This window comes from Gracilinanus agilis, chromosome 1, assembly GCF_016433145.1.
Source record: "Gracilinanus agilis isolate LMUSP501 chromosome 1, AgileGrace, whole genome shotgun sequence".
In the NCBI taxonomy this organism is placed as follows: domain Eukaryota; kingdom Metazoa; phylum Chordata; class Mammalia; order Didelphimorphia; family Didelphidae; genus Gracilinanus; species Gracilinanus agilis.
Window position 1 is genome coordinate 139,489,445 of NC_058130.1, and position 21,813 is coordinate 139,511,257.

A 21,813-nucleotide genomic window follows, 5' to 3' on the forward strand; every position below is an offset into this window, starting at 1 on the left:
ATTAAGCTAAATATTTTACTAATGCTATGTCTTTATCTTTTATCTTAGAGTTATATATTTTTTACATTTTTTTGGACATTGTAAAAAGCCTTAATATATATTTTTTTATTTTTCTCAGTCACACTCTTTCAAATTTCAAAGTATTCCATTTCCTCGTAGTTTTCTAGAATCACTGCTTCTCTACATTCTTTATGATTTTATAGACATATTTTATCTGCCTCACTTCGGTATGGAGGTGATCATAATTCTTTCCTAAGGAGCAACAACACTTAAGGGCCGGGAGGGGGGGCAGTGGCTATACCAAAGGATAATTCAACTGGGGTGCTTTTGCCTCAGAAGATGGGATTGCTCAAGCACCAGAAAGTCTCTCTTACCAGTGGTACAAGGGATAAAGAGGGGAGTGCAGGATCCTGAAGAGAGGTCCTGAGAACAATTCCTCTGACGATAGCCCTCTACAAGACAAGGAAATAGAAGTCACTGAAGGAGAAGTAAAGTGCCCCGAGTCTAGATTTGCCCAGGAGAGTAACAGCTTTGAATGAAGGTATCTCATGGTCCTTGAGGGTTATCACAGGCATTTACAATTCCTACTTAGAAGAAAAGACTTTGAGGGGCATGTAGGTGGCTCAGTGAATACAGAGCCAGGCCTGTAGTTGGGATGTCTTGGGTTCAAATCTGGTCTCAGACACTGCCTAACTGTGTGACCCTGGGCAAATCACTTAACTCCAGTTGTCTAGCTCTTATTGCTCTTCTGCCTTGGAACTGATACTTAGTATTGATTCTAAAATGGAAGGTAAGGTTTAAAAAAATTTTAAAAGAAAGCACTTCGAGTAAAGAGCCAGTGACCTACTGCTCTATGAAACACTTTATAGCCTAGCTAATTTCAAAGAAGCTTATTAGCAGAAGGTTGGCTATCAAATGATTCATCTTTCTGGCAAGAGAAACTCATAAATACTTTATACTAAATCATGGAGGTGCTGTAGTCTTTCTTGGTAGAAGAAGTACTGATAATAATGAAATCATCACTTTTTTGAAATATTTAAATCATTTTCCTTTTCTAAGATCCCTTTCATTTTTTGTTTTTGTAGATCTTTCTTGGTTTAATAGTAATAATAATAATGCCACACATATATAGCACTTTCATTTGTAAAGGACTCTCCTTATAATATAGGCAGGTAGTACAGATTTTATTTCCCCCCAAAAGATGCTATTCTCTCATTTCCCTATCCTCTTCCTCTTCTTCAACGCCTCTGATGTAAAGGATATTATTGCACCTTATTATAACTTCTCTAGACAGTGCCCCATCTATGAATTCTTCTATATTTGCAAGTTGTACAGATAGGCAAGGAAGAGACACAGGAAGGATAAATGACTTACACAGAGTTATGCACTCATGCTTTAGACAAAGCAGAACAACCCAATACAACTAGAAGAGCACTATATTAAATGACCTGGACTCTATCTCCATCCTGACCCTACCAGGATGGCCTAGGACAAGTCATATAACTTCCCATCTATAAACTGAAGGTGCTGGACTATTTGGTGATCCCCAATTTGACAATGCTATTGTTTTGTACAAGGATGATGTCTTTTATTTTGTTTCTAATGCACATTTTGAGAACTCTCAAAAGTTATTTGTTGGCTATGTGAGGTACAACTGCATATTGGGCTGACATAATCAAAATAAAGGAAAAATGATCCAAGAAAACTGTATGGTGTCTATCCTATTAAATTCCCTCTGATTTAGAGCTGACGGCTTGAATTGGGAGGTAGTTGATATTGTCTGCACTGCCCTCTCTTGGTATTGGGTGGGACTGCATAGGCTTCATTGGACATAGACTCTGGTTCTCTCTTAGACCTTACAATTATGGTAAAGAGGTGAAAGAATTCTCCAATGTGATAGGCACAGTAATTAGTAAGATGTAAAATTGGTCTAAAATTTCTCTATTATTCAAAGTTGATATATTTTTTTCTTGGGAGGATTGAATTATGAAGTTAGAAGAAGCCCTTTTCTTCTTCTTTGGTTCATCTATATTGCTTTTCTTTTCCTCCTCCTAGTTTCATGGCCTCTAGAAGAAGAATATCCTGATCTGTCCCCAAGAAAAGACTATGTTTGTGTTAAATTTCTCCTGGGAAGAAGCAAAAAAAGAAACCCACTATATGTCTATGGGAAAAGCTTTTGTCTATCCATATATTAACCTTATTTTTAACTGCAAAAGGGATTTGGGACATCAGAGATGTTTTCTCCTTTGAGGATCATAGAATTGCTTCCATCACATTTTTGACACAAGAACAAGGAGCTTCCCAGGAAACTATACTGCAGGAACAAAGCGAGCCCTTTAATTGGCTCCTTCTAATAATGTACATATGTCAGGATGTCTTGTGACTCCATTGACCTAAGCTTTTTCCTCATTTTTATTTATACCTTCCACTTCAAAACAGCAATATGATTCTCTGGTTCATTCATTTTTAGTAGATCATTGCCTATCCCAGGTGGCTAATCTAATTTGGAATTCTGCCTGATAACATACCACCTAAGGCATGTTATAATCATCAAGAAACATGGCCTGTCCTACCCAGCCTGTTACCTTTGCTTTCAGCCTTATCACATTGTTTATTCTAGAAATAAGAATAGACTAGACTTACTTATTTTTATTTTCTTTTATTACTTTCTTCTTTAGAATAAAGCAACCCACCTAGTTTTTAAAATGTATTTACAATTAAATTGGTGTGTGAGAAGTATCATTCTAATAACCAATTGAAGCTATTCATTACATCTGTGGAATTAAGGAAATTTATTTTTCAGATGCTTAAACTGTCGAGAAAACCATCCCACAAGAAAGAAGCAGTTTCTGGGAATGGGCTGGCATAGCTGTAACTAGAGTAAGATGACTGAGCCTTTGCCCCAGGATACTAATATCCGAGGTTGTCGAAAATTAATGTTGAATTTGAATATTTTTTGAGAAATGGTTCCCCTTTGGCTCCCAAGAACAGTTTGATTTTAAAGCTCAAATAATCTTCTCCCAAGCTATGAAACTGAGTTGGGTCCTCCCTTCTTTTGTCTAGATCTGTAGCCTACATGGTGAATACTTGCTCCCTATTTATCTCTATACAAGAACTTGATTAGGTGATGAGATCAGCTAAGCAACCACCATTTTGGGAAGCATGCACTGTGCAGCCATTCTGGCAGGGCATGACAAAGAGGAAGAGGCCCTGCTTCTCCTTGCGTTTGAGATCTGAGTTCATTTCCTGTGTGACTGTACTCCAATCAGAGATGCCCTTGGGGGGACTGAGTGATGCTATAAGAAAGGATATATATTGGCTTGCTCAACAGAAAGTCAATCTTTTTTTGAGGGGGATAGCCCAGCTCTTCTACCTAGTTCCCTAGCTGCTCACTTTAATACCTGTCTCTGGCTCAACATTCCTGTTAACTGTTTAGTTGCTTGCACTTAAGCTTCTGCTCTCTCTGGCCCAGCCTAGCTGCCTGACTGATCACTCTCATGTCCTACCTGTTCTGCTCTGCTGGAGTTCTGTGGTGTCTGTTTGGACTGTGAGGGAGTCCACTGGATAATTAGATTTTCTTGATTTGTTGATTCATAAATTAATATTTTAAAACTAAAAATATAGCCTCCAGAGAATTTCATTTATTACAAGGGTTGTACTTCCTCCCCATGTGGTAGCCCATAGACCATTATCCATATGGCTTATGGTTGTCTTCAAGCCTGTGCAGCCTAATCCTACCCCAGGACAGTATCCCTCAGAGCCTGTAGCTATAATATCACTCTCCAGGATTCTACCATGTCCTATCAATCCCTGAAGAGGCATAAACTATATTCTTTTAAAAATGGATCACTCCCTTGCTGGTCATAATGACATTCATAGTTGAACTGCCCTTTGCACAACTATAGTCACTGTAGTCTCCTTCCCTCTCCCTACCAGATCTATTGATGTTGCTTCAGGTTAAAAAAAATCCTAGTTATATCTTTATGGTCTGGGTACATAGTCTAGATAGAAATAAGCATGCAGTCATTAAGCCTTAAAGGTGCTAACTACACTGGGCATAAATCAAATAAGGGAGAATGCTGACAAAATTCTGAGTCTGGATATAAAAACTCAGCTGAGACTTGTGTAAATGTCTTAAAGTTTCTAAAGACCTAGTTTTACTTTTATTCTGAATACCAAGGACATGGACTTCTGGGTTAAGATGACCCCAGAGTAAAGGCAGGGTTCTTCCTCTCCTTTCCACCTACCAAGATAAAGTGTCTCAAAAGGACAAAACCAAAGTCAGGTGAGCAAAGGGGCTCAAATGTAGGGTGCATCATGGAAGATAGGCAAAGTTTTGGCATTTCCATGCTAAAAGGGGAAGAAATTATTCCCACCAAGGGGTGAGCTCATTACCCCTACCCCACTCCACCTAAGGTGCCAGAGTCATAATGAGTATGGGGCAACCTCTAGGACTATGGGGTTGGGAATGAGGCTGACTGAGATCACCACAGACTTACCCCTAAGCAGAGAGACTTGGGACCCCAGGAGGCTGAGGAGAGATTTGGCAGAGAGGGAGACAGCTCATAGCAGACACCACAAAGACCCCAAAAATAGCCTTGGGGAAAAAACTTCTGTCAATACAAAGATCACCCACCTACCTTACTCAGAATTCTGACAGGGAAGGAACAAAGCAATGACCATCAACTCCCAAGAAGTGCAATCCACAACCACCAAAAAAATTGAGAAGGAATCTTAACCCTTGGTAATTTTTATGCAGAAAAACTCCAGACTAAAGAGGAGACAACTGAAGACAACAAACAAGTAAACACATCCAAACCTTCCAAAAAAATGGAAATTGGTCACAAACTCTTAAGGAGTTCAAATCAGAGATTATGAAAAAGATAGAAGAGACTTGGCAAGAAAAGTGGGAAATAGTTCAAAAAGAAAATAACAGTTTAAAAGGCAGGATCTCTCACTTGGAAAAAGAAGCCCAGAAATGAAATCAATCATCAAATGAAATCAAATTATCAAATGAAATGATAAGCAAATTGAAGACCAGAAATGCTAGAAGCCATGAAAAGCAGGATAGATCAAACCAAAAAGGAAAATCGAAAGATCTTAGCTGAAAACCAGTTATTAAAAACTATAATTGGGCAAGTAGAAGCCAATGACCTCACAAGATATCAAGAATTAATAAAGCAAAGTCAAAAGAATGGCAGTTTAGAAGGAAACATCAAATAACTCATCAAGAAGATGGTTGACTTGGAAAACAGGACCAGGAGAGAATTTGAGAATCATAGGCCTACCTGAAAACCTGGAAATAAACAGAAATCTTGAAATCATACTACAAGAAATTATTCAAGAAAACTGCCCTGATGTTCTTCAACAAGAGGGCAAAATAGACATTGAAAGAGTACATATATCACCCTCTACATTAAATCCTCAAAAGGAATACCAAGGATATATTTTTATCTTGTCTTTGGAAAGCTTCAAATCTCAAAAATGGGTGAATTTAGATTGTACTACCTTCTAAATATTTTTTCCTTTATGTTTCTTTTTGCTGAGGTACAATGGAAACCCACTAGAACTGGATTCAGAGGACATGGTTTTAATTTTCAGAGTTCTACAACTTACTGGTTGGGTGACTTAAAATACATCCCTTCTATATTCTGTGCCTTGGTTTCTTCATCTGTAAAATGTAGATAATAATCTTTATTCAACTTCATGAGGCTATTGTGTCACAGAATAATGTGTAAAGTGCTAATGAATGTATGGAATTTTATAGTTTAAAGGTTTTTTTTGTTATAAAGATATTTTATTTTACCAATTACATGTAATAACAAATTTCCACATAAGTTTTCCAAAGTTATATGATCCAAATTGTCTCCCTCCCTTTCCTCCCTACCTCCTGGAGCTGGCAAGCAATTTGATCTGGGTTATCATGCAAAACATATTTCCATATTGATCATTTTTGCAAGAGAATAATCATATGAAACCAAAACCCCAAAACGAAAACTCAAATAAACTGAAGTGAAAAATCTCATGTTTTAATCTGCATTCCTACTCCAATAGTTCTTTTTCTGAAGGTGGATAGCATTCTCTGTCATAAGTCCCTCAGAATTGTCCTGAATGACCAAATTGCTTTCCAGTAGGAAGGTAGATATTTGGGAATATATAAATTTGGAAAAGTTATGTAGAAAATTATAACATGTAATTGATTAAAAAAATCTTTGCCACAAAAATCTTTAATATTTTTTAAAGCTAAAATAATTAATTTTCCTGGATCATTATGTTGCTGAAGGTAGGTAAGTCTATAAGAGTTGATCATTCCACAGTGTTGCTGTTATTGTGTATAATGTTCTCTTGGTTCTCCTTATTTCACTCTGCATCGGTTCATGTAGGTATTTCTGAAATCATCCTATTCATCATATCTTACAACAAAATAATATCTTATCACCATCGCATACCAAAATTTGTTCAGCTATTCCTCAGTTGATGGACATCCCCTCCAATTTCCTTCCTCCCTGCTTTTTTAAAATCTCTTTGGGATGCAGATTTAGTAGTGGTATTACTGGATCAACTGGTATGCATTGTTTTATAGCTCTTTGGGCATTGTTCCAAATTGTCCTCCAGAATGGTTGGATCAGTTCCCAACTTTACCAGCAATGCGTTAGTGTCCCAATTTTCCCATATCTCCTCCAACATTTTCTCACTTTCCTTTACTGTCATATTGGCCAGTCTGATAGGTGTAAGGTGGTACTTTAGAGTTTTTTTATTTTCATTTCTCTAATCAAAAGGCACTCAGAACATTTTTTATATATGATTATTGATAGCTTTGATTTGTTCATCTGAAAACTGCTTATTCATATCCTTTAGCTATTTGTCTGTTGTATTGATTTGTATAAAACTTGTATTCTTATAAGTTTAATTTAGTTCTTTATACATTTGAGAAATGAGACTTTTGCCAGAGAAATTTGTTATAAAATTTTTTCCCAGTTGTTTTCCTTCTAATCTTGGTTTCATTGGTTCTGTTTGTATAAAACCTCTTTAATTTAATATAGTCAAAATTATACATTTCACATAATTTAATGTTCTCTATCTATTGTTTGGTAATAAATTCTTCCCTTCTCTATAGAAAGGACAGGTAAACTAGTCTATGTCCCATTAATTTACTGATAGTACCATATACTCATTTTGACCTTATCTTATATAGGGGGTGAGATATTGGTCTATATACAATTTTTGCCATGCTGTTTCCCAGTTTTCCCAGAATTTTTTGTCAAATAGTGAGTTCTTATTCCAAAAGCTGAGATTGTTGGATTTATCAACTACTACATTGCTAAGGTCATTTACCCCTTATCTATTCCATTGATCCACTATTCTATTTCATAGCCCATACTAGACTGTTTTGATGATTACTGCTTTATGATACAGTTTAAGATCTAGTAGTGTTACGCTACCATCCTTTACATATTTTTTCATTAATTCCCTTGATATTATTGATTTTTTTGTTCTTCCAGATGAATTCTATTATTTTTTTCTAATTCTACAAAAGTGTTTTGGTAGTTTGATTGGTATGGCACTGAATAAGCAAAAACATTTTTAAAAAAGGTAGAATTTTCATTTTTATTATATTAGCTTAGCTTACCCATGAGTAATTAATGTTTTTCCAATTGTTTATCTCTAACTTTGTGTCAAAAGTGTTTTCTTATTATGTTCATGTACTTCCTGTGTTTGTCTTAGCAAATAGATTCCTAAGTATTTTATATAGTTTGGAGCAGCGATGGGCAAACTTTTTAAAGAGGGGGCCAAAGGAATGGAAATGCTCATCTGTCAGTCTATTTCTAAGGCAACTCTTTTGAAGTTTCATTATATTATATCCTACTCATTGTATTCATCAGATTAGGAATAATGTCACGCTGCTGGATAGAACATTTCAGAAGGCCACATCTGGCCCATGTGCCGTAGTTTGCACATCACTGGTTTAGAGTGATTTTAAATGGAATTTAATGATGTGTTGTGCCTCCTCCAATTAAAATGGATATTTTTGCCTTTTATGCTGTCAGAGTTTTAAAACAAAGATAATGAATTTCTAACTCTTGCTGCTGAACTTTGTTGGAAATATGTAAGAAATGTTGATGAGTTATGGGAGTTTATTTTGTGTCCTGCAACTTTGCTAAAGTTATTAATTATTTCAACTAGTTTTTAGTTGATTCTCTAGGATTTTCTATGTATACCATCATATCATCCACAAAGAGTGATAGTTTAGTTTCCTCATTGCCTACTTTAACCCCTTCAATTTCTTTTTCTTCTCATTGCTAAAGCTAATATTTCTAGTACAATATTAAATAATAGTGGTGATAATGGGCATCATTGATTCAATCCTGGTCTTATTGGGAAGACTTCTAACTTAACCCTGTTGCAGATGAAACTTGCTGATGGTTTTAGATAGATTCTTCTTATTATTTTAAGGAAAGTTCCATTTATTCCTGTGTTTTCTAGTGTTTTTAATACAAATGAGTGTTGTATATTGTTAAAGACTTTTTCTACATCTATTGAGATAATCATGTGATTTCTGTTAGTTTGGTAACTGATGTGGTCAATTATGCTGATAGTTTTCCTAATATTAAACCAGTCTTGCATTCCTGGTATAAATCCCACCTGGTCATAATGAATATTCCTTGTGATATATTGCTGTAGTCTCTTTGCTAATATTTTATTTAAGATTTTTGCATCAATATTCATTAAGGAAATTGTTCTAAAATTTTCTTTCTCTGCTTTTGATCTTCTTGGCTTAGGTATCAGCACCATATTTGTGTCATAAAAGGAATTTGGTAGGACTCCTTTTTTGTGTATTTTGCCAAATAGTTTTATAGTATTGGAATTGATTGTTCTTTAAAAGTTTGATAGAATTCACTTGTGAATCCATCTGGTCCTGGGGGTTTTTACTTAGGGAGTTCATTGATGGTTTGTTCAATTTACTTTTCTTTGATGGGATTATTTAAGTATTTTATTTCCTTTTTTGTTCATCTGGGAAATTTATATTTTTGTAAATATTCAATTTCACCTAGATTGTCACATTTATTGTAATATAATTGAGCAAAATAGCTCCTAATGATTGCTTTAATTTCTTCATCATTGGAGGTAAATTGATTTTTTTTTCATTTATGCTACTGGTAATTTGATTTCTTTCTTTTCTTTTTTTAATCAAATTAACCAAAATTCTATTTTATTTATTTTTTTATAAAACCAACTCCTAGTCTTATTTATTAGTCCTCTTACTTTCAGTTTTGTTAATTTCTTCTTTGATCTTTATGATTTTTGATTTAGTCTTTAATTGGATATTTTTAATTTGTTCTTTTTCTAGTTTTTTTAGTTTTATGCCCTATTCATTGATCTCTTTTTCTCTATTATAAGCATTCGGGGACATAAATTTTCTGCTAAGTACTGCTTTGACTGTATCCAATAAATTTTGATGTGTTGTCTCCTCATTGTCTTTCTCTTTAATGAAATCATTGATTGTTTCTATAATTTATTCTTTGATCCACCCTTTTTTAGAATTAGATTATTTAGTTTCCAATTAATTTTTAATTTTTCTTTATATAAACTTTTATAGATTATAATTTTTATTATATTTTAATCTGAAAAGGATGCATTTATTATTCCTGCTTTTCTGCATTGTGTGTAAAAGGAACTCCCTCCTCCCAGGGTTGTGAACTTTCTTCTTGTCCAACCCATCCCATTATCATGGCTGGAACACTTCAAACAGAGGTAACAGAGGCTTAAGAGCCCTAAGAACATGACCCATTACTAAGGGTTATTAGTCCAGGTCAGAGAGACTTTGATTGGTTCCTGAGATGTGATACACCAGCTCACAGAGACTGGAAGTGATAGGGAGAAAAGGGCTATAAAAGATGAAAGAGTAGAGGAGATCAAAGTCTTTGGAGTGGGATTATGGGACTGATTCTTCTATTTCATTCAGCATTGATGGCTCAGGTAGAAGACATCCTTGTGAGCTGGTAAGATTCTTGTGCTGAAGAGACTACTGGACTTTCGTATGGAGATTGGAACAAGCTGAAATTCTATGGATCAGACTTTAGAGTGGTAGGCTAGGAAATAATTTTCTTCTTCCTTCCTTCCTTATTTCTTTCTTATACTGTATTTATATTAATTAAATTGTTAAAAGCTACTATCATCCTCTTGACTTAAGAGTTAATTTAATAAAAGGTGACAACACCAATTTTTTTACTAATAATCTCTAACAAAACCAATTTCTAAATATTACATGTAGCATTTCAATTATTACATATTACATTTATTTTCATTATTACAATTGTTGTGAAGTTTTTATGCCCTAGTACTTGCTCATTTTGGGGGTATATACCATATGCTGCTAAAAAGAAAGTATATTCCTTTTTGTTTCCATTTAGTTTTCTCCAGAGATCTATTAAATCCAATTTTTCTAAAATTTCAGTCACTTCCTTTACTTCTTTATTATTTATTTTTTGGTTAAATTTATCTAGTTTTGAGAAGGGAAAGTTGAGATCTCCCACTAGTATAGTTTCACTGTTTGTTTCTTCCTTAAGCTCATTTAGTTCTTTAAAAATTTGGAAGCTATATTATTTGGTGCATATATATTTTAGTATTGATATTACTTTACTGTCTATAGTATCTTTTATCAAGATGTAATAATCTTTCTTATCTCTTTTAATTACATCTCTTTTTGTTTTAGCTTTGTTTGGGATTATGATTGCAACCCCAGCTTTTTTTGACTCAGTTGAAGCCCAGTAGATTTTACTCCAACTTTCTACCTTTACTCTGTATATGTCTACCTGCCTCAAATGTATTTCTTGTAAACAGCATATGGTAGGATTTTTAATCTACTCTATCTGCTTCCATTCTGTAGGTGAGTTCATCCCATTTACACTCATAGTTATGATTACCATTTATATATTCCCCTCCATCTTTTTCCCCTTTTAATTCTGCACTTTCTCTTTTTATTCTGTCTGTCTCTTCATACAAGTATTTTGCTTTTAATCACCTTTTCTCAGTTCACCTTCTGTTCTATTACTCCCCTCCCCACTACCGCCCTTCTCTTTTCCTTTTACTTCTCTATAGAATAAGGTAGGATTCTATATGCCAATGAGTCTTGTTATTATACTTCTCTGAGCCAATTCCAATCTGAGTAAGATTTAATCATTGTCCATTACCATTGTCATCTTCCCATCCACTGTAATAGTTATGGGTTTTTTTCACTCCTCTTTAGGTGATATAATTTATCCCATTTATTTTTCTCTTTCCTTTTTTCTCAATGCAATCCTCTTTTTCACCCCTTGATTTTCTTTTGCATGTTATCCTAAACAGCTTACTCCTATACCTCTGTCTACACATACTTCTTATAACTACTCTGATAATGATAAAAAGTTTGAGTCACAAATATCATCTTTCCATGTAAGAATATAAACAATTCAGCCAAATTGAATTCCTTCAATTTTCTTTCTTATTTATCTTTTTATGCTTCTCCTGAGTCTTGTATTTTGATGTCATATTTTCTGTTTAGGTGTCTTTTCATCAGGAATGCTTAGAAATTTTCTATTTTATTAAATGACCATTTTCCCCCTGAAAGAATATAGTCAGTTTTTTTTAAACCCTTGTACTTCGGTGTATTGTCTCATAGGTGGAAGAGTGGTAAGGGTGGGCAATGGGGGTCAAGTGACTTGCCCAGGGTCACACAGCTGGGAAGTGGCTGAGGCCGGGTTTGAACCTAGGACCTCCTGTCTCTAGGCCTGACTCTCACTCCACTGAGCTACCCAGCTGCCCCCTATAGTCAGTTTTGATGGATCATTGATTCTTAGTTGTACACCCAGTCTCCTTGCTTTCCAAAATTTAATTCTGCACTTTCTCTTTTTATTTGGTCTGTCTCTTCACACAAGTAGTTTGCTTCTACTCCTTTAATGTAGAAGCTGTAAAATCCTGTGTATTCCTGACTATGGGTCCATGATATTCTAATTGTTTCTTTCTGACTGCTTGCAGTATTTTCTTCTTGACCTAGAAGCTCTTGAATTTAGCTATAATATTCCTGGGAGTTGTCATTTGGGGATTTATTGCAGGAGATGATCTGTAGATTTTTTCAATTTTTCTTTTACCATCTTGTTCAAGATTATCTGGTCAATTCTTTGATAATTTCTTGTTATGTCTAGGCTTGTTTTTTTATCATGACTTCCAGGTAGTCCAATAATTCTTAGATTAGCTCTTTTGAATTTATTTTCCAAGTAAGTTATTTTTTCAATGAGATATTTCATATTTTCTTCTTTTTTCATTCTTTTCATTTTTTTTATTGTTTCTTGGTGTGTCTTGTGAAGTCATTAGCTTCTGTTTGTCCAGTTCTAATTTTTAAAGAATGATTTTCTTTCAGGACCTTTTGAACCTTCTTTTCTATTTGCTCTATACTGCTTTTCATGGAACTCTTTTCTTCATTGGATTTTTGTGCTTCTTTTTCCATTTGACCAAGTCTACTTTTTTAAACTCCTGTTTTTTTTTTGCATTCCTTTCATTCATTTCCCCCATTTTTCTTCTGCCTCTTTTATTTGAATATATTATTTGAATTCCTTTTTGGACTCTTCTAGCACCTGAGACTAATTCCCATTTTTCTCTGAAGCTTTGCTTGTTGTTGCTTTGATTTCACTGCCTCCTTCTGAGACTATGTCTTGATCTTCTTTGTCTCCATAAAAATTTTCTTTAGTTAGGTGTTTCTTTTGCTACTTGCTCATTTTCTCAGCTTTTTTTCTTTTATTTTAAAGGTGGATTCTGTTCTCATAGCAAGGAGAGCAATATGGTCATCACTGTGTCTAGAGATTATTTTAGCAGATATTTGGAATATGAATTGGAGAAGGGACTGGAAACCAACAACAATTAGGAAGCTATTGCAATTATCCAGTCACGAAGAGATGAAACCTTGAAATAGGGTAATATCTGTGTGAATGAAGAGAATAAGACACATTTGTGAAATGGGGTAGAAGTAAAATGACAAAGCTTGGCATGAAGAATATAGGTGGTGAGGGAGAGAGATAAATCATAGATGATAAAGAGATAATGAACCATATTGTCTAGTATTGTCAGTACCACATGAATCATAAAATACAGTAAGAGTTATAGGATGAAGTCCTAAGAAGAAAGAACTGCTGACTATCATTAGCATCCTGGAATCATTCCACCAGTCAGTATCCTAATACTTTAGTTATTGCTTAGTTCAAAAACATTTATTTTTCAATATTTTTTAAGAAGGACTCAGTTTTTATTGTCAAGTTTAAAAATAAACCTATAGAGAATGACTAGTGATTCCTAAGCACAACATCTTACACATAATAGAGGCCAATAAATATTTATTAGCCTGTTTTGACACCCCAGTGTGTGGCCATTTTTCCCAAGGGGTTTACTGGAATTCCCCAAACAAAGTTATTTTAATTCACCTAGTTTCAAATATATATCTCTGCCAAATACTACCCCTGGTTCTGTGGAATAGATGGTATTTTCAAATCAACCTACCAACCTCAGAATGTGGCTCCTTTTAAAAAAATTAGAATAACTGGCTGGGAATATTAAAATTAATAAAACATTCTGTATTTTTAGGAAGAGAAATTTGAATTCTTCAGAACACTTGTGGGGTTTCAAATACCTCTTCAATAGCATTTTTATAATGAGGATAAATGAAACTAAGCTTCAAATAAGCCAAGGCACTAAAAAAGTTGTGGAATTTAAAAACATGTACTATGATTCTCTTTGGATTTTATCTGCAGAAATCATCAAAAGTAGTTAGTTTTTTCCCCTTTACTAATTCCTTTAATCATTTCCTTTATTTAGATACTCACTCTTTGGCCTTAAACATCTTAGCCAGAGGCATAACAGCCAGTAGGTCTTCAGTATCCACAGAATCAACTACGCATGATTAAGGTGAACTAGGGTTAGTCATGAAGTGAGACAAATTTGACCTCATAGTTATCATTGAGACTTATTAGGATAGGGCAAAGAATCAGAATATAATTCTCAAAGGGCATTTACTTTATTCAGGTTGGATAAAAAGAAGGAGAAAGGAGAGTAGCAATGAATATTAGAGAAGATCCACTCAAGTGAGGAAATCCAGGAACCAGAGAAGAGTAGTGAGAAGGATTTTGGTGAAATATCAATTAAAACAGAAACAAGAAATGATGTTTTCATTTGAGCATACTATAGACTACCTGGAAAAAATAGATAAATAATTTAGAAATAGATCATGAGCCTGGCATGAAAAAATGCTATAGTAGTCATATCAGATTTTAATTATTTATCCATATACTAATGCTTTCTCTTTGCCAAAGCAAGGCAGTTAATAATTTCTTGGCTTACTTTAAAAAGAGATTTTCATTTTTCAAGATGTGGGAAACAGTGAGGGGAAATTTTATTCCAAATATGATTCTTACTAATGGGGATGGACTTGTTAAGTAGAAATTATGGAAATTATGGAAATCTTGGGGAGAGTTGAACAGTTGAATTTGTGATAGAGAAGGAAAGGAAAGCTGAACATATTCTGACATGAATCTTTGATTTTAGGAGAGTCCCCATGAACCTTCTGGTCACTATGATTCACAACCTCAGTCACCCTTGATTTGTCACTCTCTTTCACCCCACATATCCAAGGAATTGCCAAGTCTTGCCCATTCTGTTGCACATCTTTTCAAATAATATTTTGTTTCTCCCCAATTATATGTAAAACAATTTTAAGATTCATTTTTTTATTTGAGCTCTAAATTCCCTCTTCCATCTCTCTCCCCTCCTTAAAGTAGTAAGCAATCTAATACAGATTTTACATATACAGTCATGTAAAATGCTTTTCCATGTTAGTCATTTCATTGAAGAGATCTAAAAAAAAAAAAAGAAAGTAAAAGAAAGTATGTTTTGATCTGCATTCAGATTCTATCAGTTTATTCCATGAGGGAAGATGGCATTTTTCTTCATGAATCTCTGGAATTGTCTTGGATCTTCAGAGCTGAAAATAATTGGGTTATTACAATTGTTCATCACACAATGTTGCCGTCACTGTGTTCAAATGTTCTTCCAGTTCCGCTTACTTTGCTTCAGTTCGTGTAAGTCTTTCTAGATCATCCTGAATTCATCTAGGTCATTGTTTCTTATATCACAATAGTATTCCACTCTAATCATCTGTCACAACTTGTTCTGCCATTCCCCAATTTATCTATTGTAATAGCACCTTAATTGGGTTCCTTTTCTCCTCTGTCCAATATCTCTACAACACAGCTGCCAAAGTGATATTCCTAAAGCATAGGTCTGATAATATTACTTTCCCTCCCTAAAAGGGAAAAAAAGCAAAAATTCAAATGACTCCCTTTTACCTCTTGAATTAAACAGAAACTCATGAATTAAATAGAAATCCATGCTGAAGTGAGAAAGACAGCATCTACACAAGGGAGCTCAGATATAGGGTAGAAGGTAAGAGTCAGGAATCCTAAGGGTTCATCAGATGGGCAGGTGGTGAGGTCCAGGAGATCCTTAAGGTCTGTCATCAATTCAGGTGGCAGTGACTGGGATCTAGAGGGAGTGGAGCAGGAATTCTTTTACCTGTGGTCTCTGAACTATTTTTTGAAATAGTGTTTTCATTTGTGAAACAAATATATTTTATGCATTTAAACACAGTAATTTGGGATATTAGCCACTGATGCCACTGGGCTGCCTGTGTCTTTTGGCAATGCTACTCCCAGCAGACCTATGTATTATAGGATGTGTTTGTTTTATAATCTCCATAGGATATTGCTCCCTACTAGTTCTCCGTGGTAGTATTCTATATGTGCTATGTCTTATACAGATTACTACCAAGCACAACAATCACAACTCCTTCATGCATTATTAGGTTGTAGAGTTTCTCCTCCTAGCTCCTGGTTTCAACTGAATTCTTTATTTAGGGTTTTTCTTTTCTATAGGAAGATGAGTAGCCCCATCCATGTTCTTTAGGAAGCAAAAACTCATAACACATATAATCATTTTATTGGAGGAGAGATCCTTCCTGATACTTCTCCCACCACCCCCCATCTTCTTTCTCTTTGGTATAAATGGTCTGTAAGTTTCTTTTAGAACTTTATCTAAAATTCTTTCCAGTGAACATAGGGATGAACCACTCTTAGCTAGCTGGTGACTCAGATTTTATTTATTTTTTAACATAATTTTCTGGTGACCTGATATCACTCTCTAGCTTAAGGCTTAGCTAGCAAATCTATATTTCTCCCTGCCTAATTCCTAATAAATAAATAAGTTATCATTCATGTACAGTTTAGCCTTCTAGCAGATTGCCAAGGACACCAGGGTTTGGGATCTCCAAGATTCTCAATTCTAAAATTCTTTTTCCCCCGTTTGTAAATGAGTGGGGGGGCGGGGTGGGATAAAACACGGAGTATGGAAACTGGAAAAAAAAAACTGAGCCCCTACTTAAGGTCTTCATCTTCTCTGCTTTAACCACATTCCTGCCTTTATTACATATATTACTTTAACTCCTTTGAGGTGTGTGTGTGTGCGTGCGTGTGTGTGTGTGTGTGTGTGTGTGTGTGTGTCCATGTCCCACTTTTTCATAAGCATCTTGCACATCATCTTACCCCCAGTAATTAACTTAAACTCTCTGGCCTTAGTTTCCTCATTGAATGTATGTTAGGACTAGATGATCTGTAGGTTCCCAACTGTAAAATCCTATGCATTGTTTTTAGAAAGAATCGTTATTTGAAAATCAGAATTTACACAGTGTGGAAAACAAAGAAAAAAGAATGAGACTTTATATTCCCAGAGAGGAAAGTTTACCTTTTCAGTAGCATTTAGTTTGGCAAAATGGTGTATTTGGGGGTCATTTAATATTCTAAGATCATAGATCTAGAGCTGAAAGGAAACTCATAAGTCATTAAATTTGCCCCCACACACACATTTTATAGGTGGAAAAAATGAACCAAGAGGGGGAATTGACTTGCCCTGTCTGTCAATAGGCAGTAAATGTCAAAAGGCCAGATTCAAAGCCAAGTTTTTTACTACAAATCCTATATCCTTTATCAAGAAACTATAAGATAAAGCATTGTGCTTTAATATGTACTTATTTTTACATAATTCATCTATAGATAACCTTAAAAGAAAAAGACTTTATTTTGTATATTCTTAGAATTTGTAACTGGGCCTCATAGGTAGATTTGGGTCTTCACAATCATAAAATCTGCTTCACCACATTTAATTCCAGAAAACTCTTGTTAGCCACAAAGAATCTGGAGAGTGCTTATGACAAGGGGGAATAGTGTGTACCATGAAGGCATAGTATCCCAAGATAGTTCATGTACTGGTAATTCTGAGTTTCCATAACAACACTAAATTAATCAAAGACTCTACTTTCTCTATCTCATCTCTAGTCATCTCTAGGTCCTAAAAGAGTGCTAGCTATTCCTTCCCAATCCCATCCCAACTTCTTAAGTTGTATCTTATCTCTTGCTATGCCATGTATCCTAAAATTAAAGTGCTTTTTTGAGAACTTTCCAGAGAATATTAGGTTAATTAGCCAGCCAGGCAACTGAGAACCTATATCAACCTCCTAAATTACCCATCAAAGGCAACTAGGTCTTTTTTGCCCCCCCCCTTCCAATGGTGGAGACAGTGCGCCCCATTCAGATTTTTTTTTCCAGAAACAAATGGAGTGGAAAAGTACACAAAGTACCACAATTATGTAATTTCGCAGTTTTCCCCTCTTAAAATAAACTCTAGTATGTGCCTTTTCCCAACCTCAGCTATGCTACTGGGAGAGCTGCAGGTCAGAGCTGAAAGAGAAGGAAGCCCTCTCCTGTGCCAACAGGCCACTGTTGACTGAACATGTTAAGGAAAACAGAAATTTTCCAGCATCACAGGTGCCTGTAGGTTGGAGATATTGGGGGGAGCCTTAATTCACTAACCAACTCAGCAAACAGAGTTTACCTCAATGCTCTTTATTGAGTAAACAGTCTATTCTCACTGGGAAAACTGCATCATATAACTCCCATGATCTGCAGACATATGGAGCCCATTCTGAAGGAACACACACAGGCAATACTGTCCTAACTTTGCTTCTCTTTTCATCTCTCCTCTACTCCCCCATTCTTGGATGATTTAATAGGAAGCCAGTTACATGTCAGGAAATCAACCTGCATTTTCACGGAAAAGTTATCATTTTTTTGTACTGGGTCTGTAGAAATCATGCCATAGTTATGAAAGAAAAATATGATGGCAAGAAAGAAAAATGTCTCATGTTATGGTGGAATTGCTGTTATTTAAGACTCCTAGGAACAATTCTTTCTACTGATGGTTTTAGATCCTAATCACTTGGTTCCATTGTTAAGTACTGGCCATTCATGAGCATTGTTATCATTTAGATTTGAGGTTGTCCCTTCTTTAAGGGTTGGGTCTACATTCATATAAATCTTCCTAATAGATAACTTTCTTTCTACTATTTCCTTAATCTCTAAGAACACACCAAGGTTCAGACTCCCTTCAGATTATGAACCAACTTCACCTATCCATAGTTATGTTCTCTTGTTCAATAGCAAGGACCTTCCATACAATGTGATTGGTTTTCTGAGCATTACCTCCCCACTCTTCTCCTTCTCAATGCCAGGTCTCCTGTCACCCTCTCCCCTCCACTCAATCCACAGTGCTGCTCTGGTTCTGGACTAATCCAGACCTTTCCCATTCCTTAAGGTTCAACGTAAGTCTTACTTTCTCCAAACTACTTCAGAATATACAGTTTGCTCTGTATATATATTCTTATTGTCTTCTATGCACATAACACTGTGGAAGGTGCTAGAAGAAATAAGTTTAGAAAAGGCAAAGTTCTTGTATTGTTTAGTTTTTTGACCTATATAAGTTTAGATAGACAGAGTTCCTAAACATATGGATTCTTAGACTCCAAAGCTATAAGGAACCTTAGAGATTAACTAATCTTACCCCCTCAATTTCCACATGAAGAAACTGAGACCCAGAGAGGCTATTTAGATATGTTTGCATAACATATGGTCAACTACCCCTGGCTTCATGAAATTTATGTCTTATTCTTAAAATCAATGTATATAAGTCCCATCTTCTTATAAGACCATGAACTCTTAAGGATCAAGGATCATATCTTAAATTTATCTTTGTATGTCCTCCACAGCACATATTACATGTAATAGGTGCTTGGTAAGAAAAAAAAATTGTTAATTGAAAACTATTTCAATCCTTTTGTTTCTGATGGAGAGTCAAAAGGTCCTTTGATAATTCATTCTAGAACCTAACCTCTTTCCCAAGGCTCAGTCACATTTGGAAATAAGAGTGGACAGTTCCTTATTTTCCCAGATATAGCCCTGGGTAAGCCTTCTTATTTCAAAGCATTTGGTTTCTTTACAGTTTCCCAATTTCCTAAAAGTTCCGAACACTGGGATAATATTGTATTCATCTGAACCTGGAGATCTTTGAGAACTCTAACAACAAACCTACCAATGAGAAAATATTCTATTTATACTCAGCAGAATTTCTTCTTCCTATTATTTACCAAATATTCAGTCATATGGTTATGACTGAAGGCTTTTAAGAGAGGCAGGGTATTAATGTGTAAAGAGTACTAGTTTTAAAGTTGAGGGTCCTAGTATCAAATCCCCACTTCCTCTGTCTAGGTCCATTTCCTAATCTATCAAATAAAGGAGTAAGTGATGTTTATGTTTCCTTTTAGCTATCAGATTTATGATCCATGAGAGATATTTAGAGTACCACGCATTAGGCTGAGCAACTTCTAGGAGTCAAGCTTCTTCCCCCATCTTTGCTGTGTGACCTTAAACAAGTCATATCCCTTCCTCATCTCTAAAATGGGAGTTTGGAGTAGATGACTCCTAAGTTCTGAAATCTTATGTCAGATTCTATGATGAATGATTCTCCCTTTCACATAGGCTCCCAACTCAAACCAAGTGACTGATAAGTTCTAGAATTAAGGTTGATGGGTTTGATTTGGTTTTTTTTAAACCAAATATTTTGTACATCAAAAAAAACAATCCAAGCTGTTTGGGGATTTGAGTGAAGGCTTGAGTTACTGTGCCTTTTATCCAAATCATTGCCCTTTCCCCTCCTTCCCTTCTACCTTATAAAAATCATGGTCAGCCAGTGGGGATTCTTTCATACTTCTGGGAAAAGGCTTTGAGTGCTTTGAGTGATTGATTGATTGTCTCCTCCAATCTGATCTCTTCATCTTTCACCCTCCCTGGAATAATGAATAGTCTGTTCTCCCAATTAAAAACTGCCTTTTCTTGTCAATTTGCATTAACTGACTAAGCAGGGGTCAGAAAGCCAAAAAAAGTCTAGCCCAAACTAAAGCTTTAAGCTTGTAATTGCCTTAAAAGAATCAAGCATTGGTTCAGTGAAGATATTTTTAATCAGTGGAACTGAGGGATTTTTTTATATTTATCATATTTCAAGATAGTAGAGGAATAAGGAGATGAAGTGTCCAGACTACTTCATCTTCTTGGTTTCAGGTGCCTGCTCACAGTTATGAACCCCCTTCCCTCAGCACCTATAGAAGGATTACACCTAGTTCCTTTGTAATCTTTTCTGCCCGATTCCTAAAGGATGTCCTCCCCTCCCCACTCAGAAAAAAAAAAAAAACAGAAAAAGGCAAAACATATCTCAGAACAGCTTTGGGATTGTCCTAGAAGAGTTCACAGAGAAAAACACACCATGTTCACTTGAAACAGTTTCCACCCAAGGAAAGGCTCTCCAGGGCATTTTAGACCTTTCACCTTCTTGACCCAGGAAGTATGAAGACCATGACCTCCCACCTCTTTGTTGAAATGGACTTGGCAGAACTCCTTGACCCCTTGGGTTGCTTCTTCCTGTCCCGGTGTCAGAGGAAGGAAGGATGCGGTCTCTTGTCCTCAGGGGTTACAGCAGCCTCAAACCCATAGAAAGAAACAGCTTTATTAATTCCAGCTTTGCTAATAAGGAATTACAATAGTTGTGGGATTTGGCAGTACAACCGTAGTCAATTGCTATGCACAGTGCAATTTTCCCCTGTATTGTTTGTATTTTTGATTTAGCTACAAATAATTTAAAGATGTGTTGTGTCTCCTCCAATTAAAATGGATATTTTCTGCTTTTATGCTGTCAGAGTTTTAAAACAAAGATAATGAATTTGAATTTGTATGAAAGACCAAAAAAAGTATGTGTGTATGTGAATGTACATATATGTAATGCTACAGTTGGTAGCATTGTGCTACTTAAAATGCTATAAACTAATCCTATAACTCTAACAATGTATAATATATTATATTAACTGTTACTATTGAGAGTTGTTATACCTTTCTTAGTCACTTGTTTTTTTCTCCTCTAATATATACATTTTGGAGGCTTATGCAAAAGTACTTGGAGTTTAGAAGATAACGATTTAAATGAGGGCAGACAGCACAAACAACATGTACTCTAACTCATGACTTGGTCTAGAATTCTTGGGAAGAACCTAACAATTGAGTTTAATTCATTGGACACCAGCTAGACTGGAAGACAGGGGACATGAGCTTTGTCTGGGCTCAGTTCTATTACTAAGCTGATATTTGACCTTGAGTAGATCACTTTCCTATCTCTAAACCAAAGTTGTGCCTCTATTAAGTGAGGGGGTTAAAGTAAATGACATTTCAAAGCTTTTTCAGCTCTAGAACTCTGTAACCCCTTTCTAGATCTTACATATGCAAAATGGTATATAGTTAATACCAGTGACATATACCACATGACCCCCAAACCTAAGCTTTAGTACCTTAAAATTTCCCTAAG

General features: G+C 35.4%; 1 protein-coding gene across 1 annotated transcript in view; it reads left to right on the plus strand.

Annotated features, from left to right (window-relative positions):
- The window catches only part of LMF1 (lipase maturation factor 1), a 731,135-nt gene that overhangs the window by 535,440 nt on the left and 173,882 nt on the right, over positions 1 to 21,813 (plus strand). The window lies entirely within an intron of this gene.